Here is a 27,347-nt window from a genome sequence, read left to right as displayed (position 1 = left end):
AAATTAGTTACTCAAGTGTGTAACGCTGCTGCACAATGGAGTCAATTACCCTGATAGCGCGGCTCTGCCCCACTCCCTATAACCATATGACTGAAGATCCATTGTATAATAATAGCCTGCAATAAGGTGTCAAGAAAGGACATTAGGGTCTCTGAAGCAATGAGCATTAACTGGGTACAATATTTTCCTAGGTCCATTTTATTGGGATAATCCTCGAACTATTCAAATACTTGAACTCCCATATGAAATGAATCTCTCTCCATCTGTACAGACTTGGGTACTGATGAACAGGCTGGAAATACATAGGAAGCCGTGTTATTTTAAATAACCATTCCATAAAATAAATAGTAAGCATACAGCTCAGCATTTCAAGAACGGTAAAATAAATCTTCATCAAAAAAGCTTATTTTATGAACTCATAAATCTCCTGAAAATAAACGTTTTCTTCATCTTCCTGTGTTTTAATAAAAAATTCCTTTTTTTACTCACTCAATTACAATATCACTATCAGTTCAAATTACAGGTCAAAGATACGGGGCTTAATGTATGTACAGCCAGTTCTCTTCTCCTAATAACCTGTCATTCCCAGGATTTGAATGTCAGAGCACAGCCTGCCGCAGTAATGCTACTCGGCAGCACAGTGATGAAAACTTTGGACAAATCATGAAGAACATTCCAGATCCAAATCATCCGAAGGTTACTGGGGAGAGCCTTTCATCCCGCTCTGACCCCTTGATCTGACAAGTGACACCTGCAAAATGAACGGCTCTCCAACTTAAATTGTTTAACTGTAGCCTGATCAGTTTTATTATCTTGCTAATCCGGATATCAGCCGTTTCATCAGAATGGAAGATATGCATATCATGAATTATTTTGACACCAAGACCTTTTAATTTTTGCCAGCAATATTTCACTACACCAATCAGGGCCCGCAGTCAGTGATGCTGCTCGCCTCCTGGGATGTCAGAGGACAGTGCACTCCTGACAGCACCAAATCATCTGGGAGCTGTAACGAGCTATTGCTGCAATTATTATTATCTCCTGTAGTCATGCATTTCATTACAGTGCAGGCAGACAGAGGTTTCAGTTTCAGGCCAGTCTTATTTAGGAATCTCTGCCATTTTATGGGCTGCAGGGCTCTGTAGTGTAATTTCTTTTCTCCTCAGTAGACAAGGATAGGTGAATTTCTAATAAAAACAAAACACTAGCTAGGTACTGTAGAAAGAGTGAGCACAATACAGTACATTAACCAGCAGTGAAACAGCTTAAATGGCCCACTTGTAGTTTATGAAAGCAGTGGTTAATCAGCAATATGGTTTGCTGCAGAGAGAAATAAAGAACAGTTTATCTTTAAATACATATATATTATCCTTTTTCCAAACTACCCACTGCTAAACTTTTTTGTTGGCTAGCACTAAATCCTGAAGGAACAGATTTGTGGTTGTTAGTGGGGTTTTCTGTTTGTTTGTTTTCTTTCTTTTTTTTTTTTTTTTTCTACCACAGCATAAAAATAAACCAAAATAGTTAAGAAAAGATGAATAAAATTGCCTGGTTTGTTTGTTTAAGCAGCTTAGGGGCCATAATTGCAAAGTGTGTGCATGCAAACAAGCATGTTGGAGAGAAGGAGAAAAGCACTCTCAACTAAAAATGAGTACTGATGAGTATTCAAAAACAGACATGCACAGGTGGAATATATCAGGAGTCCGTAAAGTATCACCATCTTAACTCTTTCCTACACCTGAGATTAAATGGTGGCCCAGAAGAGATTGTTCTGCCAGCCATGTATTGGATGTCCTTTGGAGGATATTGCCAGCTTTCACTACCATTATAAAACAAGAGGAGATAACAAAATGTACATTGATGCAAAAGCAATATTTTGCAAAACACCCAACATTTCTTCAACCTGTTCTCCATCTGTCCTTGACATTCACTTTTACCTTGACTATCGTCCATGTATCATATATCATAGCGTATTTTCATTCTTAGCCTTCTTTTGCTACACTCAGCTGATTTCAAGCCCTTTCCCTCTCTCTTTCTCTTCAGCATTTCCTTTCTCTCTTGGTTCTCTTTTTCTTTTTCGAATCTGTTCCACTTTTTTGCAACTTTTATGTAAGCTACTGGATTTGTATTAAAAAAAGAAGCACCAAAAAAAAAAAAAAAAGGCACTTTCAATAATGTGTTTTTTTTATTATTTTTTTTTTTATTAATGCTATGTAACATAATGGGTAAAAAACAAATAGGAATGTCTCTATTAAATGTGGGGAAAAAGATGATCATCTATCTACATTCACATAACAAAACACAGTGAAGTCCACTTCACATCCAGAGAGCCTAATGTTAAAGTAATACCGATGTAACAATCAAATGATGCCTTATAAAGAAGAAAAGAGTATTTTAGGAGATTAATTTAAATGTAAGAAATGAAAGAACCACCTCACGCCATCTTTCCCCATGCAAACTGCATGATGCCTTCTTCTGTGCTGAGGTAGTTAATTATGTGCTTTCTGCAATCAGCAGCCATCCCCTCCACGTGTATAGCTTTTTGACAGCAAAACAGACAAAGTTCTGAATATTAAACTTAAAGTAACATATTCTGCCTCATCACTTGTGCAAAGACAGCTGATATTGCCTGAGAGCTTGGCACCAGAGGCCAAGCACCATATTTTCAGCCACCCACACACAAACCCTTTCAATACAATCACTAGCAACTTGACTGTGAAATTTCCAGACATTGATGGCTAGCAAAGACTAATAGCAATGCTCCTGTGATGGACTCCCGTCATGAAAAAGCAATTCTTCAGTTTTTTGATCCCATCTGTGTGATGCAAAGGGAGCATGAAGACTTTGCCTCAGCAACGATAGGATAGTGTGTCCAAAAAGGAGCAGAGCCGCACACCAGGGTCTGTAGTGTTGTGTTTATTTACAGATGCCATTCAGTTTTACACAACTCCCTTGTTAGCTAAGGGTTGCTGATCCTGCAGACTCTTACACATGTGAGCAGTTCCATCAAAGTCACTGTGACTTGAATGAATTAAGATTCCTCTTTTAAGTAAGGCTTAGCAGGATCAAGGCTAGTCCTCATGGCTGTTGAAATATTTGACTGAGATTGACTTGAAGGAGAAGTGAAACCCACGCAGCATTAAACAAACTGGAAGGACACTCTCACATCTTGTTTTAGTCTCTCCTTGACCCAAAGTGCAACTACTGCATCTGTCGTTCAAAACTCCAAGGGACTCACTCTACAGATCAGAGCTCATGGCATGCAGCTACAGAGATCCAGCTACCTGGATCACATCCCAAGGCTGGCCAATGCTGACCAGCATGGAACAGCATCAGCTAAGGCACTGCCATGAACACGCCACAGGTGGCTGTATTGCATGAGGATCACGGCACTCCCTGAGCCCCAGCACCTGAGATCCCTGACTTTCACCTTACAACCTGCCACTGCCCTCAATGCCCCTCACTTTATTTACTTTATTTGATAATCATTTTCATTCTCCTTGGGCCAAATGCCTGTTTTCCTAAATGACTGTGAAATCACTTTTGAAACTCAGCTTAAATCTGCTGTCACCTCTTTATTATGGATTTATCTAGATACACTAGAGGAAAAATCCTTTTAGATGTTGAAAAGTTATAATTCTTGCATGTGTGTCAGTAAGAATTCAAAATGCAATACAGTAAGAAAAGAAACACTGAATTTGCCATTCTTCAGAACAGTGAGAAGCTCTTCAAATACATTCATGACTGGCATGTAAGGCTAGAGATTTCATACAATTTTTTCTTCAATATATTTGTGAATTCTTCATAACTGTGACCTAAAAAAATAATAATATGTGATAATAATGTCAAAACCAGCTGCACCCCTAGTGTCTTTTGGTGTGTACATGATGGTTTTGTTGTGTCTTTCCTTTCCTTTCCTTTCCTTTCCTTTCCTTTCCTTTCCTTTCCTTTCCTTTCCTTTCCTTTCCTTTCCTTTCCTTTCCTTTCCTTTCCTTTCCTTTCCTTTCCTTTCCTTTCCTTTCCTTTCCTTTCCTTTCCTTTCCTTTCCTTTCCTTTCCTTTCCTTTCCTTTCCTTTCCTTTCCTTTCTTTTTTTACAGAACAAATTAGTACCTGAGAATGCACAGGTTACACAATAGACTATAATCAGTTCATTAGGTCCCTGCAACATTATCAGACAATCAGTCCCACAATTTTCAGAATCCTCTTATGACAACATCCACCAGATTGGAATAATGTTGCTAACTATTCTAACCCATAGTTCCTTATATTTTCCAGTGCTTTCAGCATATATGTTATATTAACATGTTGTTTAAGTTCTATAGTGGTTCTTATTTCTTGTTTACTTCATATTATGCTGGCTTAGTAATACCTTAACTTGTGTTATTTACCTGCAGAGAGTTTGAGCCAAGCCCTCAGGTATCTCAGTTACAGTCTAACAAAAGCTCTAGTTTATAACATCAAAATTATAATCATTTTTAATGACAATAGAACAGGTTTCTACTAAAATAAATATTCAGTACTTCATTAACGTTAACATGTGCACAGATTTAGCCCTTTCTTTTTTAAGAAATCAAGCATGACAGATCCTTTATGATACTTCTTAAAACAGAGAACATCACTTCCATCTGAATCCTGATGATTAACTCCTAGTACGATATTGAGGGTTTCAGCATTTACCTTCTTGGCTTATAGGCACATATCGGCATCTAAATGATCTGACAATAATTAACAGAAAAACCAAAGAAATTTGTAAAAATCTGGCTCTCAGAAACTTGACATTAAATTCAGGGCAGGAATTCAACAAGTCACAGCTCTCATGTTTGTGCTGAAGTCTGTAATTCATTCTCTATTTTAACTCAGTTAAAATCTTTTTCCTCCCCTTTTACCCTCCAGTAATATGTTTTATTTTTGATTCTTATCATGCTAAAAGGTTAAGGATGCAGAGTGTACATCAGTCAGAATACTTTTTACTTGTACACTGGTAACTTCATGTCCATGTAGGGAATGTATTACAACCTGCTTAAATTCTAACTGCTTCTACCTTTGGTGAATTTAATATAGAGACTGTAAAATATTTTGCAGTATATACCACATATAAAAGCAATAAAACAAATTTAGGGAAAGATTTCATAGCTCATGTATCATACATACAGGCTTAAGGATTACTTTTAAAATCAGAACCAGAAATCTGCAGTTCAAGCATGACCTGTTAAAGACCAGGACAAAGTTTTCAAACACAGTGCCTGAAAGCACATCCCAAACCCATATCCATCCTATAACTTTACTCCAAAAAAGGGGGTTAAAGTGCAAAGGAGCCTTATAACATTTCAGTAGGCACCAAATGTTCCTACCAAAAAGGAGCCAAGTGTTGATTAAAAAAAAAAAAAAAGCAGCAGTTCATCCTTAATTTTCTTCACAGGCTTCACAGGCTTAATTAAAGTTTAGGGAAACCCAAATTCAACATCTTCAGGGGCAGCACCCATTACACAGGATACAGAGAGAAATGGAAATTCTCTTTTTCCTCCACAACTTACAAAAGGCTGTTTGCTGGAGCAGGGGGCAGAGGGCTTTCTTCAGGGAATGGGGACAAGTAGACTTGATCCCCCACAGGCAGCAGTTTAATCCAGGTCTCCCAGATGATGTGGCAGTCCCTGCCTCATAGACTGAAGCACAAAGTTGCCTTCTCCTGCCCCTGTCCTGTCTCTGACCCTCATAGTGCCATGGAACAGACTAGGAATTTGGGCAGGGATATGCCAGGAAAGAGATAGCTCTCTGCACCCCCAGAAGAGCTGTAGACCTTGGAGAGACATTAAGTCCCAGAAGGTAGGTGCTCCAAAGTAGCATTCCTCAGCAGGACACTTTATGGGTACAATCTTGGACAATTAAAACACAACACAGAAATAATCGAGTCAGACTCATATTTGGACCTGATATTTACACAAACATCATTTGACTTAAAGTCACCGAGTGCCTGTATTTCCCATTGACTCCAAGAGGTATAGTGGCTTTTTTATGGAAGAGGTAAATCTGGAATTTAAAATTATGCAGAATATTTGAAAACTTTGGCCTATAAACTTTGTGAGCATTGCCACTCTAAACACAGCTCCTAAATATTTAAAATCTTGTTTCTTTTTTATTGGACATAATTTTGTGATTAGGAAAAAGTAGAAGGGAAATAAAACCTCTTAATTTTGCTCATAGGATTCATTCAGATGACTCCATGAGATCACAGTTAGATACATAAATTAAATTAAACCACACGAAAAAGTGTTCTTAGGCTTGGAAAGACAGGGAAGGAAAAAATGACCTAATTTTTCCCCTTCTGTCTGAGTCATTTTAAATCATTCTACTTTGTGCAAAAAGGGTGCACATCCACTACAGCTCATGCTAAAGAATGAGGGAATTAAGAGAAAGGATGTGTAGCACTCTGCTGCATTTACAATGGCTTACTTAATTTTAAACACTGCATGTACAATTTTACACAACCATCTTGAAAACTTGCTTGATCCCCTGACCATCGGTGGGATTCCATTATTTTTAATTTGTTAGTGGGGATATGGTAAGGGTCCAGAGATGAGCGACATTTGTGTGTTCCCTTGGAAAACTCACGGTTGTCTGCAAGTTTGAGAAGTATAAAATCAGCCCCTATGTTGGTGCTTACCTGCTGCTGATAGCTAGACATGTTCCAACAAAACCTGTGAGCAAGCTTCAGAATTTCTCTTCCCATGTACTGGGTGTGTTCACACTTTTATTTTAAACCTAAGGCAATCGTACAACCTACCTGTGCTGTTGGTAAGTTGTCAAGCTGTTGCACTGGAAAGAGAGGCCACTGCCTTTTGAATTGTTTAGCACAACTACTTTATTCAGAGCTTTGAGTGCAAAGGCTTGTATTTGTGTTCCTTATTCACCCAAGGTAGTTTCTATTGCCAAGTCAGACTAAATTAACTCATACACTGCTACACAAACACATTCATAATTTTGTTTTATCCTGAACAATATGCTTCTTGTTAATAATTAAAACCCCTTTGTGTATAATGAACCTTGGTTGGTATAAATGAGTAGTTCAGATTTGCTCATTCTGTAGTATGTATGTAACCCTCTGAATTACTTGTAAAAAGAACTTTTCTGAAAAGGGGAAAATCCCCTCAATCAAATCAGCATAATTTTATAACATATACCGACATCCTGGGTAGAGACTGGTAAAAAGTTTTGTAAAACCATACAGTCAAAGTTTGAAGCAGCATTGAGAGTTAGCACAACTCAAATATTAATGAAAACATTTTACTTTGACAGTGAATGGAGAATTAAAAAACTCACATGTGATCAGTGACAAAGCACATGGGATGGACCATTGCTTGAAGAGCTGTTGCAACCTGATCAAATGTGTAGTTACATTAGTACATACTCGGTGTTGTTCAGAAAGAGACAAAGCTACTTGTAATTTCAGCTCTCATATTGAAAGCTAAGCATGTACTGTCTTTGCAGAACTGTGGCCAAGATGACTTTACAAGTCAAAAGACAAGGCTGGACACTCATTTCTCTAGTGAATATTTATGTGCTCCTGTGTAGGTAGGCATAATAATTCTCAGCTGTCAAACTAAAATCAATCATAGTTTGCTTTATTTGGAATCATTCTGCCATGGGAGGCTTGCAGTTTTGTCTTTGTTATTTGCGTTTTTAGACAGCAAAATTAAAATGTGAAGCCCTATCAACATGTGAACTCGGCACCCTCTGACATATGGGGCATGCCCCTCATCCAACACAATCTTTGGTTAACAGCTGTGAGGAATTTTACCAGGCTAAACAGCTTTTTATTCTAACCCAAGGGAACTGGCATGTGTTAGCAAAGCTACAGAAGGTCTCTTCAGTCCCTAAATGCAAAAACATATTGAGGATTGCAAAGAAAAAATTACAAGGGGACAGAGTTCAAATAAAATTTGTTCTCTGGTTCATGGCAAGGAATATATATGCTCACAAGCACATTCAAGGCAGGATTGTTTGCTGCAGGTTTGATTTTTCAAATGCTCGGTATGAAGGACTTTGAAGCCACTGGGAGCACTGGCACACAGAAACTCCTTCTGTGGCATGGAGACAGTCTGCACCAGCTGAGAATTCAATACAAAGTACTTACAAGTTGGTTCTTGAGCATGGTTTTCCACTATCAGCAAAATGAGAGGCAGTATCACTTCTGTTTTATTTTCCTTCGGCAATCCTTGCCAGTGCAATATCCACAACCCATTGGCATGATGAGGCCTGCAATGCAAAGCAAGGTCAAAAAACAAAACAAAAAAAGATGTACAAGGAAAACTCTTTATATAATAGCAATGGCCATACAGTTTAACAGTGAGCCTAATGGCCAGCACTCAACAGAGGATCAGTGCTCACTCAGTGAGAGAGGTGGGAAGGACTGAGAAGTCTTCATCTGCCTTACTGAACTTACTGAATAATTGCCCACCTGGTTGTTTGTATCAGCTTCAAGGCTGTTTTGTCCTGCTGAGGCAGAAAAAGCTGCTTTACCAAAGTCAAGAATCCAGCCCTTTTTATCCCAGTTTAGCTGCAGGACAATTTGTTCTTTACAATCTTGTAAAAAGCAACCTACTCCTTCAAACCACCACTGTACTGTGTGAGGAGGAGACATGAGCACTCCCGTGATGTGGTCAAGGAGTCAGAGAGAGAGGGGTGGTTTTGGCTGTGTAAATGGGAAGTGTCTGTCTCATTATTCTTGCCTTGACTGAGTTGCTCCGCCTCTTGCCAAGTTAAACTTCCATTATCGCAGTAATTCTAGGTGATGCTAGAGGCATTTGGTGAAGCATGAGGAAAGCTAATTGACATGGAAAAGGAAAATTCACAGGCTATGTTTTCTCCTATGGAAATTATGTAAAATGTTTGCTGTTGCGTTACACAAATTGTTTTGATGCATTAACTTGTATTTTGCTCGTCTTTACCCCAGTATCACCCAAATGCTATGTTTTTGAAGTGCCCTTTTTGACTCTCAACTTTCCAGAGAATAATAAGTCATGGAGGCATCCCAGAAAAAAAACAAAACAGCTTCTTTCACATCATTTGAAATGCTAATATACAACAGCACTTACTCCACTACGTAAGTATTTATTTCAAAAATATCAATCTTTTCAAGTCAACTGAAATTCCTCTGAAGGAGTTTACTAAGACAGCTTCATCTAGTCTGCAAGGCTTCTGCCTGGTGAAGGCAAGCCCTTTGTGGCAGCTTTGAATTATCCTGCTTTTTTGCCCTGTTACCATTGTCCACATGTGGTGACAACTTCATGCAACAACAGGGTCAACATCTTTTCCCATTATAGATAAAAAGAACATTGCAGAAAAGAAAAAAAGAAAAAAAAAAAAAAAAGCAGCATTTTTTTGAAGCAATTTATTCTGCCTTATCTTTTCCTTTGTTCATTGCTTTGTTCATCCACAATGACTCTGCCATTATTTTCTAACAATTTAAGACATTCATGTTTTCTATTTTCTCTTAAGCAACATGCAAGCCTCTAGCAGTCATATCTCCCTGCTACTCTTCTGTAATTTAACAAATCTAAATATGGATCGTAACCTGACTCCGAAAGCTTTAGTCAACAGGCACTTTATAAATTTTACACCGTTTCCACCTACCCATTGGGGTGACAATAACAAGGACCAGTAGTTTTTTATAGTGTAAAAGTATACAGCATTTATAATTCATATATATTTTATAAATATATAAAAGCTTAAGCAATTCACTTCACTGCAAAGTACTGCAATACACGCCCACTACATTGTGGCCAAATCTGAAGATGGCTACAAATGAGTCCCTCAGAAATTAAAAAACAGCTAAAAAAGAACAAACATTGATGTTAGAATATTTTGAATTATTTAAATCTCTGTTGTTCCACTGTATCTTAGGTATCATTTTAAAAATGAAGCCATATTTCATCTTGATTACTAACACACATAACATCATTATTTTGTTATGGACTTCACACCCCTATCTGTCTTGCTAATGGATATTTTCCTATTTAGAGAAAATGAGAGCAGTTCTATTTTATTTAGAGAACAATAATATTCCTGAATGTTCATCCTCACTGTTCTGGAAGAACAATGAAACAGCACTTACACGAAGGATTTACTGGTGTGTGTGCCAGGACAAAAACAGATGGACAGAACAAGTTTAGACAAGTGAATCTGAAAAATTGGATGACCTTTATCTCACAAATAAAGTTGCAGGCATTCAGAAAAAGCCAAAAGTTTTTATATATCTTTCAACAGAGAAATTTGAGTATTTGTGCTTCAGCCAACCACGTACATTAGTAGCAAGCTCTTGCAGCCAATACACATCCTTCCTAAAGCACAAAGTAAATTTCCCCCATATATCAAAGAAATATCTCAAATGCCTGAAAAACAAACAAAACAAAAAACATCATTGCCTTACCTGAGGGTAAGATCGGACCTAATAAAGGGCATGTGTGGGTTGTTGGGGTTTTTTTCTTTGTTTGTTTGTTTGTTTTTGCATTTAGTAACAGGCATGGACTCTGAGCCAAGATTGAGTGACTGGCAGTGACAATGGCAAGTTCTGGTGACAGCTCCTGGCTCACAGAGCTCGGAGGTTAGGGTAAGACAGAAATTCAACAGGCAGAAAAAACAGGAGGTTCAGCAGGTTGTTAAAGAGACAAAAAGTAAAGAGCAAAGCACACATTTGTCAGCAAACGATGAGCACAGGGTTTGGATCTCTAGTTTTACGGCATACAAAAAGGAAATCATACAAAGAAAGTCTCCCGTTGGTGTTTCTAAGATATTAATGCTTTCTGTTTGCCAGAGACTTAAGAATTGAAGCAGACAAAGCCAAAAGGCAAGATATGTTAAGGTCACTGCAAAAAGTAAATTTTAAATCTGTGCACATATATTTCAGATGTGGAAGAGATCCCCATGATATTCAAATTTTGTGAAGTCTGTTGAATTCAAATACAGAATCCATAAAATTCCTGAATAGATTCATCACACCATTTAAGAACAACACTCCAGATACTTGAAATTATCAAGAAAAGGTGGTTAACATTCTGTCAGCTTTACATATGATGTTTTTAAGAAGCCAGGGATTCAAATACAATTTGACATGAGGATGGGCTCATGTGAACAAGTAGGTCCTTCCTCCAGCTCACTGCTCTTATGCATATATATACTTCAGGAATCCATGGCAGAAGTTGTAGCCCTCATGAGAACATGCCAGGCAACATAATAGAGGGGGGCAGCCTTGCCCCATGATTTTCAAACCAATGTTTACAATTCTGCTGTGGGAATATGCATCTGTTACATCCTATGTGCTTTTGCACGTATTCTGTATGTTTCTAAAAAGGAATCATTCAGCAACATGATTTTTCTAAAAAATAATTTTAGGAGAGTATGAGAACATTTACCCTTCATTTGCTGTCTGTCCAGCCATTGTCTTCTCTACAGTCTTGCCACATACAGCATGAACCTCCATATCTGCTGGGAATGCCTTGTACTTTAAATTTGACACTGTTGTTGCAGAGACAGTAATTTTTAAGTGAATTTTAAGAGACCCCTCTGTCCAGATTCCTGCGTAGCTATGACTTTGTTCTTGACTTAATCCACGTAAGTCCTGACGCCCAAGTTAGGCTCCATTAACTTTAATAGGACTCTGCCCTGGCTCAAGAGGCACAGGATCAGGCCCCAGGTACAATCATCTCTCTGCAGCCGCAAGAGAACCAAGTACTTTTGCTTTCAAGTGAAATAGCTTTTCTGCAGTCGTTTTCCTGACTGCTTGAGTTGTGAGCCAGGAGAGATGCTGAGGCAGACCATATCATACTATGACCTTAAGAATATTTTTTTTGGCAGGGAATAAAATTCTCTCTGTTTTTCAGCTCTCAGCAGTATCAGCCTTTGTTTCTCAGAGCTGTTCAAAGATCCAAAAAGACAGAATCATCCTGTTCTGCCTTTTGCAAAACAAGCTGCTGCAATCACAATGAATGCTTTGCTAGGATCCAGCTTTTTATTTTCAGCAATTCCTTTTTATCTCTCTCTCTTTTTTTTTTTTTTTTTTTTTTTTTTGTATCACAAAATGGTTTAATTCTGTCTAACAAGCAATTAATATGTTCTTCCAAACAAATCAGAACTGGAGAACCAAATTAACACCCTTCAAGAGTGATATATCAGTGCCTGATTTCACAGAATGCTTTACGACCCTTCCACCTAATCTAATGGATGGGTTTTAAACATGAGAAAGCCCTAACATGGCTTGAATTTGAACACTTAGAATCCTTATAAGCATGTATCACTAATTACAGCCAGCTTTTATTAAGCCAAATAGTCACCTATGTATTTCAAAGGCAAGAAAACCTTTTTAAAAAATAGCGACCATTAAACATCACGTTCACTGTTATTTTTATTGAGCCTTAACCAGCAAGGCAATATTTACCATTTCATTACTGAATGCATATCAAGATTATTTTTAAATCTAAGATCAACTAAATATTAAACATGCAGCAGGATCTAGTCAGAACTAGAGATATCAACTGCTAATTTTTTTTCCACTTGTCTTTCACTTCCTTTAGCTCATAAACAGCTTCAACAAAAAAAGAACCATGGAATCAAAACAACATATTCCTGGGGAGGTATGTTCATTTAAGCAACAGGCTGTTCCAATGTAGCTTTTAATAAGATAGATGAAATTGAGTAAGTGATAATTTACCAATGATAAAAATGTTTTCTCATACACTGCAATAATGCCAAGTTTTGAAGCCTTTTTTTAATAAACCCTTGGATCTTAAAATCAGTTAATAGAACAGTAATTTCATTTTTTATTTTGGGGGAGGGTGCAAAAAGGTACAGTTCTAGGTATCATATTTGCAAAAGGTTGATACAAGGCAAACACTTCAGAAAACAGACAACAAAGGAAAAAAAGGAACACAAAGATCTGGGTTCAGAGTTTCACATTTTTTGTGTGTTATGGTGGACAAAACTGTATTTCACCTGTACTCACAGTAACCACACCAATATGTAGCTGCTGGGATTGTAGGCGTTACCAGTGCAGCAGCACCCACAAAGAACATGGGGTAGCCATGTGGCACTGGTGCCACTGAACTGCCCTGGGGCTAATATCTAGACTAATATCCAGCATCAGACTGTGTGGTGCTCACTAGAGTGGCCCAGTGACACACAGAGTTAAGCACCATGTCATCAGTGAGGATATAAAATGGGCAACAGCAGGGCAAACTTCCTGATGATGCCTCACTCACACACAGTAACCTTGTTTTGAAGAAGAGCCTCTGAAAATGAGATGAATTCAGCCGGCGTGCCCGTACAGATCCTGTGCTGCCAAATCTGGCAGTAGAGGTTTCTGCCAATTATTTTTTGTTAAGAGAATTGGACTGAAGCCTATGATTCATTTTACATATAGTAGAGCAAGAGTTGGCCTACATATAAAAATTCACACTGGTGTAACTGTGTCAGTTTGGGGTGTGATATTTTGCTGACAGTTTTACCTTTAAAAGACCTAAAGGAGATTTGGTTAAATCTGTACCAGGAAACCTTATACTCACTGAGGGATTTTTTTTTTTTTTTTTTTTTTTTTTTTTTTTTTTTTTTTTTTTGAGCTAGTATAAGCTGCCTATTTATCTGTTCTTACAAAAATTATGTAAGGCTAGACATATACCAGAGATTGCCCAAAACAGAAAATATCATTAATAGTGCCTTTGCATCAGTCATTCCTTTATAGTGAGAAAAGATTTGTCAGGTACCAATAATCACTGAAATGTACAAATATAACAAAACTTTAGAGACGTTAACTGATTGGACATAAGTCCCTGTGATACCAAAATTAAAGGTCTATGTCTTTGTTCTGAAAATGATATGATAGTTTTTTCTATGCTCAGATGATCTTTATGGTCAGACTTCCTAGAGATGGATATTTTAGACTGAGTAGGGGAATTGATCATGTTTAATCAAAATCTGAGGAGACCCTGAAACCCAGCCCGAACCTGACCACCATAGACACCAACAAGAGAACTTCTGTGTGAATTTTTAGCAGGTAGAAGGGGAGAAAATTACTTTGAATGGAAGGATTTAGTACCCTAAAAACTAAGAGTAAAAACAATTTAAGAAACCTTAAAATATCTACAAAACATCCAGATGCCACAAAGTCAAATGCTGAGCTTATGTAATGTAAACATACTTGTAATTACAGTATTTGGGAGTAAAGAACAATGCTAAGTTAAATCAATATAGCAAGGTTTGCTCTCTGCATGCAAAGCCCAAGTATGTTATTTACACTTATAAAGGTTGATTGTATTGAAAATGCAAAACTTAAATTCTTTTGGAGGCAAGTTTCAAAAGTTGGGCCATAGTAATTATATCTTTCATTACAAAAAAATAAAGAAATGAGCTTCATTTAAGAAATGGTGGGATGGCTCACACAACTGGAGTGCTGCAATGGATGGCTACAAACTCTTCAGAAGGGATAGGCTGGGAAGGAGTGGCAGGGGCATAGTCCTGTATGTTAGGGAGTGTTTTGATTGTTTAGAGCTGAATAACAGCAATGACAGGGTTGAGCGTTTATGGGTAAGATCAAGGAGAAGACCAATGAGGCAGATGTCGTGGTTGGAGCCCAACCAGGATGAAGAGACAGGCAAAAAATTCTACAGCAGCTGGGAGAAGTCTCTCAATTGTTTGTCCTGTTCCTGTGCAGGGACTAAATTAGAAGGGCCAAAGCCCAAATGGAGCTCAATCTTCCTACTGCTATTAAAGACAATAAAAATGTTTTTATAAATACATAAACAAGAAAAGGAACACTAAGAAGAATCTCCATCCTTTATTGGATGTGGGGGGAAACATAGTGACAGGAGATGAGAAGAAAGCTGAGGTACTTAATGCCTTCTTTGCCTCAGTCTTTAGCAGCAAGACCAGTTGTTCTCCAGGTACCCAGTCCCCTAAGCTGGTAGATAGGGACAGGAAGCAGAAAGAAACCCTCATCATACACAAGGAAATGGTTAGCGACCTACTAAACCACTTAGATGTAAGCAAATCTATGTCACCAGATGGGATCCGTTCAAGGGAACTGAGAGAAATGGTGGAAGTGATTGCCAAGCCATTTACCATCATTTATCAGCAGTCCTGGTTATCAGGGAGGCCCCAGTCAACTGGTGACTAGCAAATGTGATGACTGTCTACAAGAAGGGCTGGAAGGAGGATACAGGAAACTACAGGCCTGTCAGGCTGACTTCAGTACTGGGAAAGCTCATGGAGCAGATTACTTTGAGTGCCATCACACAGCACTTACAAGACAACAAGGTGATCAGGCCCAGTCAGCATAGGTTTATGAAAGGCAGATCTTGCTTGACAAACCTGATCTCCTTGTAAGACACAATCATAACCATAGAATCACAGAATAGTTTGGGTTGGAAGTGACATTAAAGATTACTTAGTTCCAACTCCCCTGCCATAGGCAGGGATGCCGCCGACTAGACTAGGTTGGCTAATGCCCCATCCAACCTGGCCTTGAACACCTCCAGGGATGGGGCATCCAGAGCTTCTCTGGGCAACCTGTTCCCATGCCTCAGTACCCTTAAAATGAAGACTTTCTAACATCTAATCTAAATCTATCCTCTTTAAGTTTAAGACCATTCTCCCTTGTCCTAGCATTATCTACCCAAGTAAAGAGTCCCTCTCCATCCTTTTTATAATATCTCTCTAAGTACTGAAGATGATTTGCTCAATGGACAAGTAACGTCTAGTATGCAATTTGTGAAGTGCTACTGGTAAAGGTTACGTCAACCTCAGTCTTGTCAGAAATGCACAACCAAAAAATGAACTTCATTGTTGATGCAAGCCACCCCAGTTTATTACTCATTTTAGTTGTAGAGAGGGGGGGATCATAATGCAACACAAACCTTTTAAGAGTCAAGATTTACATGGGGAAAAATTACTTCATTAGCCAACTATGGCTTGTTTTAATAGCATCATTTAGTTCTAAGTAGACTGAGAAATGGAAAAAGAATTGTTTTTCATTTTTAACATTTCCCTCCCCCATTAATACTCCTCATCAATTGCAGTAATAAGTCTCAGTTGGACACACAGAGATTTCAGGACCTTGGGGTCCTGAGGGGGAGGGCTGTTTTTTGCACCTTTTCCATACACTACTTTCTCATACAAAACTAGTTTGGCAACCACATGTCAGGCTCTTGGCAAAGGTTCTGACCTCGCCGTTTTAAGCACTGTTTTCTTAATATAATGTTGACATATGGCTATTGTGCTCCTAATCTAGTTATTTTGTGTCTGCTGTGTTGTTGCTATCTCATCTTCTGAATTTTCTTCAGGCAATTACTGTCAGAGGCGTTTAATTTCTTCTGCTACATATTAACCAGTTGCCAACTCTTTTCAGTGTGGAGAGGTTGGTTATGGGGCCAAAGAAATATTATTGCAAGGTGTCCTATGTATATCTGCATACCTACAAGGCCATCTATAAATACTCTAATCACCCACCGAAGAATAGTAGAGAAGCTTTGGAGGGAATAAAGCTGTTCTTTTGGCCTTCACATATCATGAAGCCAGAGAAAACATGCTACGTTGCTTTCATCTCTAATATGTTGAATAGTTGCCTGTGGTTAATTACACTGCATCGTGGAAGGTGCCACAATCAGGCAGCAGGATTAAGCCAGTTGAAAGTGATGTGAGGAAACAGATGGAAAATAACTCAGGTAACCATATAAAGCAAGTACAAAAGCACTAGCTATAAGTGGGCAAAACATCATGTTTAACCATTTTATGCTGTGCTAAAAAGCAAACGCCCCTGCAACAAACAACTGTACGAGCTAACACACATTGTTCACTACCATGTGTTGACAATATTTTGACCTTGAGCAAGCAAGACCAGAGGTGCATATGAGAAACTGAGAAATGCAATAGCTGGCAGGCACAGATTTAACGCAGGAATGGGGGAGAGGTTGTTCTTGTTAACTCTTGGTGATTCACAAAGCGCTCCACATACAGTGATGGGAAGAAACTGTCCTCCTGCAATACCACCCCACCAACACCAAAGCTGTCTCCTCTGACCATCCTGTAATATCATTATGTGTATGGCTTTGTTCGGTTCTTGACTCTTGTTCCAATGTCCCTTAGTCCTAACCTATAAAAAAGCATCCAACAGCATATGAGGAGGTCAGAAAGTATTTATTCTACTAGGTTTCACAGGGCTGACTCTGAATGTTCTTCTAAGGAGCTTGTCTCTTTTTTCATTGCCTGTAAATAATTCACACCATAGGCACTTAGTCTGAGTAGCGTGAGCACCCACTCATAAACTTTTTCTTACTGTGCTTTGTCCACTTTCCTAGTGCACCACGAAACTTCATTTCTCTGCTTAGGAAATGGTGATGCCTAAACATACCTCACAGAGCTGCAAGTATTCCAGCATGTTATCAGATGATGGTCTTTCTCTTTACAGGCATGACTGCTGGTCATAATGTTTGCTTTCATGGAACAAATTGCAGATCTCAAGAAAATCAGTATCTAAATTTGTTCCAGTAGCTCATTTTGAATGCAAGCTAAATTGATGTTTTCAGATTGTACCCCACAAATACTAAAATAAGCCCTTCTTGGAGGCTGGAAAATAAATCATGAAAAATACACCCTTGGTTTCTCAGGCAAGCAAGAGTATATATTTGAAGAGAAAGAACAAAAGACACATGACCCATTCCTATACTTCACAGTTTGTCACACTTTGCACTGAAATTCAACAAGATGTTAAGTCATAGGATAGCATGTATTATTTACAAAAACTAAATATAACCATTGGTTTTATTCACAAACACATCGTTTTATTGACTGATTTCTAAAGGAATTCTATTGTATGAGTGCAGGTTACGTAGATGGCAGTTCGGCAGACATGACAGAGATATTGGTGATGCCATAAAAGCAGCAGTTATGCCTTACTTGAGCACTTAGATAAAATGGTATCTGTGGCAGCTTATCAGACAACTGGTTAGCAATTTAGAAACCAGTTTATTCATAAAATTAAATGTACCATTAAAAACAATGTGGCAATATGACTAAGCTGTGATCATATAGGTTGGAGCATATTGGACAAGAGACCCATTTGCAAAGTCCATGAGAATTCGGCCACGCTGCAATATTCTGTCAGCCATCATCATTATCTTGCACAGATACCTAGCAGACAGAATAACAATCTGAACTAAAGAGAACCTGTTAAAATTCACAGTTCAGTGCAATGCCGATTACAGCAACAGCCCCCTTTTCTTCTACCTGTCACTCCCACCCTTTTGTTCTCCTCCACTTGATTTTTCTCCCTTTCCCTCTCCGTGGAACGGTAAAATTGTGTGGGTAACATGTGGTCTATGGGTCGTATTAGCATTCATTTACAGCAAGCCACATAGCTGCACTCTTCCTGAACTCGAGCTGCTCAGTGTCCCCGCTGCCAGGGCACACGTTTTCCTCCTCCACCAGACAACACCTGCACAGAGGATCAGGATCTCTTGCTCTGCTGCCGACTGCCTTCTCCTCTGCTTACCCAGGAAAGCAGAGCTGCCCCCTGCCTCCTTCATGTGTTCGAATGTCTCATTTAAATCAAATTGCAAGCTTACATTCTAGCCAATCCTTTTATCCTCTGAAACCAAGTTTGAATGTACAAAGATATTACAATATTTACCATAAACATTAGTCTCTCCCATTACAGTAATTTTTATCTCCTAGTTGAAATACTTCTTATTTTACTTGGCACAGTGAGCTATTTTAAGGAATAGTTGAATGTGATTGTGTTGGAAGACACACACAAAATTCTTCAAACAGATATTTTTTTTCCAGGGCAGCAAAATATTGAACTTCCACAATACGTTTAAAATTTAATCAACTGATAGGTAACTGACACTGTTAAAATTTAACTTTTCCTCCAGATTCCATATCCAAGAGGTTACAAGGAGAATTCTTGAAAAGCTAACTAAAAACTACATATATGTAATGTCTGGATGTCCTTTTGTGAGGCTTAACACAAGCTACATAAGTGCCTATCCATTGAAAACATCCTTCTGAGCCCCATGATTGGAGAAGGTGCTTGGAGAAGAGATCCCATTGGATTTTATAACATTCCTTAACCCTCAGCCAACCACCTTTTGCTTACCATTTTTACTTCAAAAGTGTGAATAATACTAATAATACTAATACTAATACTAATAATAATAACAATAATAATAATAATAAATCTTGGATATCTTAAAATAGGAAGTTATGGAGAAAAAAAGCAAATGTTTTTCAGATAATAGATCAGTTACTGAGTGGATTACATGATGCCATCCACCAATGCTGGTTCACAAAGTCTCTGGCTCATTGGTCAGGGAAATAGGAAGCCTGTACAATGCCTGATCTATTATTCTGAGCTGCTAAATTTTTCTTCCTACCTTCCCAGCCCTGAATCCATGAAGCACACTGATGGATCTTGGCTAGCACAGTAAGAGTGTAATTAAAAAGATGTCCTCAGACAGTGGCTGCCACCTGTGAGAAAACAGAGACATGAAAGCAACAGTCAGACCAAGCAACTGCTTTGAAGTTTGGGTGGAGTTTCTCCTTCATCATGCAACAGAGCAAAAACTCAGGCATCAGCTTTAGTACAAAGGAAACCATAAGAAAGACAAAAAGATTAAACTAAACTAAACTAAACTAAACTAAACTAAAATAAAATAAAATAAAATAAAATAAAATAAAATGGAAGAAAGTGGAACTTATAGGTTTCCTTTTGCTTCCTTCTGCTTTCCTGCCTCCCCTCAGTCCCAACAGAGGGATAATAAATGGAAAGACTTGCTGCTGTCAGTGAATTAGGGTCTGGCCTCAATCAGTGTCTAGAATCCAATTTGAAATCATCACGCCATTTTCCAGGTAATAGATATAAAAGTTTTTGTAGGAGACAAAGCACCTGAAGTTGGATCACATCATCAGTTTTGTACTGATGAGACACTGGATGGGTTTTCTATTACATATCCAAAGAGCGAACATCTGTCTTACCAGAAAGCTTATTCAGGCTCAGCCAAAAGCTTTCATATTCAGGGATACATGTCATAATTTGAGACTAGTGAACTGGAGATATTCTGGGAGAAGAAACATGCCGGCAGGGAATATTTTGTCACAGTTGAGATTGGTCTAACATGGAAGGGATACTCAGAGAAAAAAAAAAAAAAAAAAAAAAAAAAAAGCCTTGGGGTTTTCTATTCTGCCTTAATTCTGAGGGGGGGTGGGGTTGAGGTTGTTTTTGGTTTTGTTTTTTTTTTCTGCTGCAATTTTAGTCTGCTAAATACTAATGAATACTAATAACAAGTGATACAGCCACTCAAAAAAAAAAAAAAAAAAAGATTTGTGTAACAGTAAACATAATGATCATAAATTGTTTGTTTGTTTGTTTGTTTTTTTCATGAGGTAACAGGAAAATCCTCCAAAGATAAGCCAGATTTGCCTGAGACTTAGCAAGCACCCAGAAAGCATCTATATAAATAGCCAGCAAAAAGAATAGACTTTAAGAAATGTATAACGTAGGAAGTACAGGGGAAAAAGCAAGCTTCTAAATTCTATGCTCTGACTTGACCCATGGAGGCTGTATAGTAACCAAGCTCTCACTTTTGCACCTTGCTGGGGCACCTGAGTCTGGATGGGATAAGTATCGCCCAACGTGACCATAAAATAGCACCCTCCTGGAATCACAGTGCACTATTTGTTGACCAGCTGTAAGTCATCTAGCTGTCAGAGAATTTAACTTCCCAAGACTTTCAGAAGACACTCCACTTTGGATGTTTAGATACCCAGGTATAAAATGTCAGGATCCAACCTGGAAAGTTCTTCATGGGAATGGTAATGTCAACCTTATCGTAACTGTTTGCATGAATAAACCTTTTGCAGACTCACGACTTTATTTTGTAAGAATCTTTTATAAAAATGACATCCTAAAGTCCTTAATGGAATTAAATAACACTGTCCACTGTCTTGTGTCTGATATAAATTGCAGAAAACAGCATCATAAAGACATTGTGCAGTGAATAAATTAAACCATTCAGTCATAAGGCCAATGACCGAGGGAGAGAGGAATTAAGAGACATAGGCAAAGGAGAAAAGATACATTTCAAGATGAGATTTGAAAAGAGGTAGAGTCGATGAGGCAGAGAGATACATTTCTGCAATGGGACTACATACCAAGAAAAACTTTCAAATGTTCTGATATCCAGACAAATCAACCATGGACAAGTTTGACTAGACACATGGTACATGGAGGCTGTCACACATCTTCCTACACAAACAGCAATTCTCACACCTCACAAATTAATTACAGAGAGAAGTCTAGTGCTTGACTGGTCTATAACTTGTTATGTCTCTAGTTTTTCAGTTCACTGCCCTATAAAAGGCACTTATGCTAGCACAAATCCAGTAAGACAGTATGGGAATAGATTCAACCTACAAACCAGAGACACACCTGGTGTTTCTTGAAAGGAAGAGGAGCATTTGTGAGAGCCTCAACCTTTGAGGACCTCAGAGCCAGGGACATTTCCCTGGGAGAGGGGATATTCCCACTCCCTCCCTTCCTAGGGGGAGAGAGAAAAGGAGACTCTGTGAGGAACAAAACAGCATGTTCCGCATTTGCAACCAGCACCACATTCGGCCATGCACATACCTTCTCAGTCTACAGGGACACCTACCCACCTTTCTGTAACCATCTTACTTAGGAACAGCTTCAGTAGCATCTCCCCCATCAGATTTGTTCCATGCCTTGAGACCTACTAGGGATCAGTAGACATGACTTCTTCAAATCTGAATGAATGAAGTTACCTCATATTAAAATTCACTATTAGAATTTCAGCTGCTATGCAGCTCTGACAGGAACAAATATTTCAATTCCACAGCCCTGTTACCATTTCCTTATCCTACATAAAGGGCTTTCAACTTTCACAATTCTTATGTACGGTAAAATCAGTGAATACACAATTCTTTTTCCTTGGGCTTCCCTGCCCCTTTGTTGGCTGTTCTGCCATTGAGTCAGCTATTTTAAAATTTAACCTAATCCCATCAGCGTGCCAAATATAATTTAAAATGTAATTTTATTTTGTTTTTGTTTTGGAGAAACTGTGCCCTCATCCTCTCTCTTTCCCTTTAAAGTTAGTGCACTGCAAACAATCATTCAGTATATGCCTTACTTTAACTGGGAAAACTCTCAAAAGAGTCACATTGTTAACCCCCTTCTGAACAATCACACTAACTTTCAATGCTCTATAAAGACAACTGCTGGTAACTTATCAATATTTCTGGGCTGGGAAATCAAATGTTCTATCTTGCTACAGAAGAAATGAGAGAAAAACTAGTGGCATTTTCACTGTCTGAAGACCATGCAAAAACACAACCTTACAGGTATATCTGTAGAAAAGGAATTTCATTTTAGGCTCTTGGCTTTGGCAAAGATTTTCTACATTTCCCAAGACAAGTCACACTGGTTGTTATTTTCAATGGTGAAATCTTATTTTACACACCTAGACACCATAGGCTTGGTCTCCAGATGCACTGATTGCTTTCATATTCACACTGACTTATCTGCATGTCTAGCCAAGTTATACTTCTCTGAGAACTGGTTATGAGAACACTTAAGTAGATCAAGGAACAGAAGCAATCCACCACTACTTTTGAAATGTTGGGTATTAACAACATATTAACAACATTTTTGCTTCTTTTTTCCCCTTTCCAAAGGGGGGGAAAAAAAAAAAAAAAAGCACACAAACAAAGCAACAATCCAAACACTGCACTTGCTCAGCATACCAGGGCATTATCAAGCTGAAATCAAAGCTTAAATGTAATGGGTCTCTTGGACCATTCCAAGATGGTAAATTCCTCCTAGGAAAGGGAAGGAATATGTGTAATGTCTTAGTGAGCTTGACTGTTGAAGTGAAGCCCCAAAGGCTGTATGGCACACAGAAAGGTTATACATTTGCAAAACAGACACATCCGTAATATGCATTTTAAGTCACATGGCTGCTCACTAATTCTTCATTAGCCTGCTGATTCCTATGCATGAAGGGACAAAGAAGACTACAGATTTTCCCACGTAGCCTGGAACCATGAGGTCAGCTGAACTGAATGAATTTATCAATAGAGTTAGAGTCCTAATTTAACTAATATGTTTTACCTAATAAGGCAGTTCCTGCTATAATTGCTGTTGTAGGGATAGGAGGTTAATCTTTTAAGTGATGGCACTGAACACACCTGCTGAGAGATGATCTGGAGCACTCCAATAAAACATTCATGGCTTCATGCCTCCTCTGTTGCACTTAAATCTATGTTAACAGTTTCAAAAAGCTAAAAAGCCAGGCCTATGCTCTGCAGTGATCAATAGCACCACGGTTAGATATCAGAGTACGCAGCTCAGTGGGATAAATGTTCAGTCTTTGGTAGATTTAGTAGTGGGTGGAAATGACAGATGGAATTTAAGTCTTTTGTTCAAAGGCTTTGTACTCACCCTTCTTTTCTGTAAAGAATTTCCCTCTGATATTTTGCTTTCTTTCCAAGGACCTGAAGCTCCAATCATTTTGCTTTGTTCCTCTTGGAAAAAAAAAAAAAAAGAAAGAAAGAAAGAAAATACCTACTTCTTAAAGATAGGTCATTAACAAAAAGATTAGGTCAACAGAAACAAGACCCAACATGTCTTGAGAGCATCCTTTTAAATTTGAAAGTGTACAACTGAATCAAATACTATTTGGAAGTGTACAGTTAGAGTGTGTGATAAATGATCAGGAGTAGGAAACCTCCTTTTCCACATTACACTATGATTGGTTTACAAATATAACCACATTTCCAATGGTTATTTTTTAGTCCTGGATTCAATATGGCAGTCAGCTACAATAACAACAATCATTACATTAAATGTAACTCTTAGGGATTGTGAAGTGTAAAAACTAGCAAATTAGCAAAGTGAAATATGAGAATGAAGAGAACAGGTTCTCCTGTTCTTCTGGAACATTCTACTGCACTTACCTCCTTAGTCTGGAATTTTCTTCAATTACCTATTTTGGGGAAGAAAAAAAGTATATTGTGCAGCTCAAAACATAATACACTCTGGAAGTATTTCCTCTAATAAGTTTGAGCCTTCCCTGCACCCAGATTATTCACATGCAGTTCTCAATAAAGGCTATGTGTCTGTAACTCAGAGCAGAATTCAGCTTCAAAGGTTTGAAGAGGATGCAGATTTACTTGAAGCCTTCGTGCTTAGTGTATTAAGACTGTCCTAGTCCTTGAATTTTTAAGTGCAGTTACATCCCTGTTTTTAGCACTCCTCTTCTTGCCTTTGTACATTTGATGTGGTACAGAAATACTGGTACAAGTAATTCTGGGAGCCGTAATGTTTTGATCACAAAGTCAAAGCTTGTACAAAGACTCACGCAGTCTTAAATGAAAACATAGAGAGAATTAGTGTCTTTCATGACAGATATTTATAATCACTGTTCACTGAAACTCTTGAATGAATTTCATTCTTGGAGAATGAGCTGACCAAGGATTTCATGGGAAAAAATATTTATTATGGAAGAACTTCAATGTTAATCTCAGTATATTTTATTTTCCAATAATATATATATACATCTATATATTTATAAATGAACTATGCTTTTTTTGTTTGTGTGTTTGTTTGTTTGTTTTTTTGGAAGCTGGTTTTACTTGACAACATGTATATACAATAGATGCCTGAAGAGGCAGCAGAAGTGTTGTGAGTAATTTGGGGGCAATTCTGCAATTTGTAAAGTGCACTGCTGTCTGCTAACTAGCATTCAGATCTGAAAAGTCCTTTGAGCTATTTAGATATGTGATGAATTACCATGTGGGACCTTCCATCCAAACAGCGCAAAGATTTTCTCTGTTAAACCCATGAGTTTGCTGAGGAGTAACCACACAATGCTTGTATTTACTGAGGAGAGTCTGAGAAGAGGGGAGAGAGCAGGAATCAAGTACTGCATACCCACTCTATCCCTATGAACAGAACACCGACAGAGTATATTCAAGGATTTAGGAAAAAAAAAGACTAAAAGTAATGGATAAGGATGGCAGAACTTAACAGGATGACTCAGCCATGTAATAAAAGTTGCATTGCAGTTGGGTAGGTTATATTAGCTAGTTAAACCACAATACTAAAATCCATGGTACACAGGATTTTTAATCTGTTGATGAAACAGGATCAGGAATAGCTCTGGTATAGCACCCCTTCCCATACAATCTTTTCCTCATTGTGAGGGGGGAATATTTCATTCCCTGAATAATGCCAGAAAGCTATAATGTAATTACTTTTTAAATCTGAGCTTCTTGTAGTTTTGTCTAAAAGAAAAGGGAACTTTGTCTTTTGTCTTTCTGCAGCCTGGGCTCCTTGCTCTTAAAGTTAGATAGAAATTCAGATAATGTTAGACATGGAAGAGAGACTAGTGATCAATATTGAACTCTCCTTGAATCCTTTTTTTTTTTTTTTTTTTTTCCAGATTATTTTATTCTCAGAATGAACTCCACTTGCTATGTCTTTCACCACTTTTCCATGATTATGAAATTTCTTTACAACCCCTGACATTTTTTGGTGCAGTCTAAGTGCTTGTACGTCTTGTTACCTGCAATCCCAGAAAATACCAGCTCATCCATAGAGAATCAGTAGACTGCCACCAATGGGATTTTGCCAGAGAGCTCAGAAAAAGGTAGCAAATGCAACATCTGAAGGTTACATTCCAATTTCCTATAGCAAGGACAAATGCAGTCCTGGAGAATAATTTCCATGGAAGCTGGAAAAAATCCCTCTTCCAAGGCCTTTTTTAAGCCATATTCAGAACAGTTTGCTGTTATGCTGTTCCTGAATACAAATAGTCAGGTACAGTAGTGGAAAACAAAGTTCATCTAGAGAAAAAAGATTTCAACAGAGTAATATATTTTTTGTATCATAGCATAAGTAATACTGATTAAGAAAGAAGTATTATTTCAAGCCTTAAAAGGAAGCCCTTTCATCTCATCAAGACATTTTACTGTTGACAAAATGGAACTTGAAAATCCTTGAAAAATCCTACTCAAAAAAAGGCACCCAAGGGTTAGAATAATTTGGAAACTGCAGCATAAGTAGAGCCATACTGAATATGAAGATGAGACACATTTAGTTTAAACCTCAGAAAGGGATTTTCTCAAAGGGGGATGAAACATAATGTTTGCTATATGCAAAATATAAAGATTGCCTTACCATCCTTTTAGATACAGCATATGAACATATCTGCTAAAAGTCAAAAGTGAAAGACTCCAGGAAGCTGCCAGACCTAGGGAAAATGAATATTCTGCAAATATATTTATTTTACATGTAAAGCAAAGCAAAGAAAAATATTGTTAAATATTTACTCATCACCCAGTAGCTTATTAATCTTTGTCACAGCAAATACAGCTGACTCTATAGAGTGTGGGCAGAGATGGTCCTTACCAATAAAATTCCATGACTGAGACTCATAGGTAAGCAAAAGCCCTGACAGGAGCAGTGACTCAGCTGCATGAAGAGCAGCTGCACAGGCAAACCTGTCTGCATGGATCCAAAATTGTTGCATTCTCTTGCCTTTTTTGTTTTGTTTTGGTTTTGTTTCCCTGTGATTTTCTTCATCTGGCCCCCAGAGTTGCCTCGCACTAGCAAATATCCCATAATTATTACTCAGGCAACAGCAGCAGAGGGATGGATGGCATTTGAGAAGCGGGATGGACTATATTCTGACCACCTACTATTGGCACTTGAATTTGAGCATTGCAGCACCTGGAAAATAAATGCCTGGTCCCAGACTATTGATTCAGACTGCCTATGTAAGAGCAAAGGCTCCCTAGCTACTTCATAGCGAATGTGATTCACATTTTCAAATGGCTTTTTCTCCCCTTGCTCCTGTAGGTTTCCTGATCATAGAGGTGGTAGGAAACACTTCCTAGCAGGTTTGTACAGGAGCTTGGTTCACAATAACACGCACCCAGACAGCAATCCAAATATTCTTCTAATGGATGTGGCAGTGGCAGTGATGAGCTCTCTTTGCATGACAACATGGTGGCAGGTTCCCAAACCCAGGAAGAAGAGACCTAAAATCCAAACTCTACTTCGGACTGAGTGGAATGGACCCCAAAGCTCCCATTCCCCTAGGGAGTACCCCACTGTGCAGGTTACACACAAGAAGGGGATGTTCCTTGTCTTTGTTGAAACTGTGCCCCCTTGTCTCACTACCTGCAAGATTCATAGCACCAATGGACAAACAAGGAACCTGCTGGTGTTGTCCAGAATACGGGGAAGGGTTCTCATTCATGGTTTCTATCACCAAGATGTCCCCAA

Source organism: Anas platyrhynchos, chromosome 2 (genome assembly GCF_047663525.1).
Source record: "Anas platyrhynchos isolate ZD024472 breed Pekin duck chromosome 2, IASCAAS_PekinDuck_T2T, whole genome shotgun sequence".
Taxonomy (NCBI): Eukaryota; Metazoa; Chordata; class Aves; order Anseriformes; family Anatidae; genus Anas; species Anas platyrhynchos.
This window is presented reverse-complemented; position numbering follows the sequence as displayed.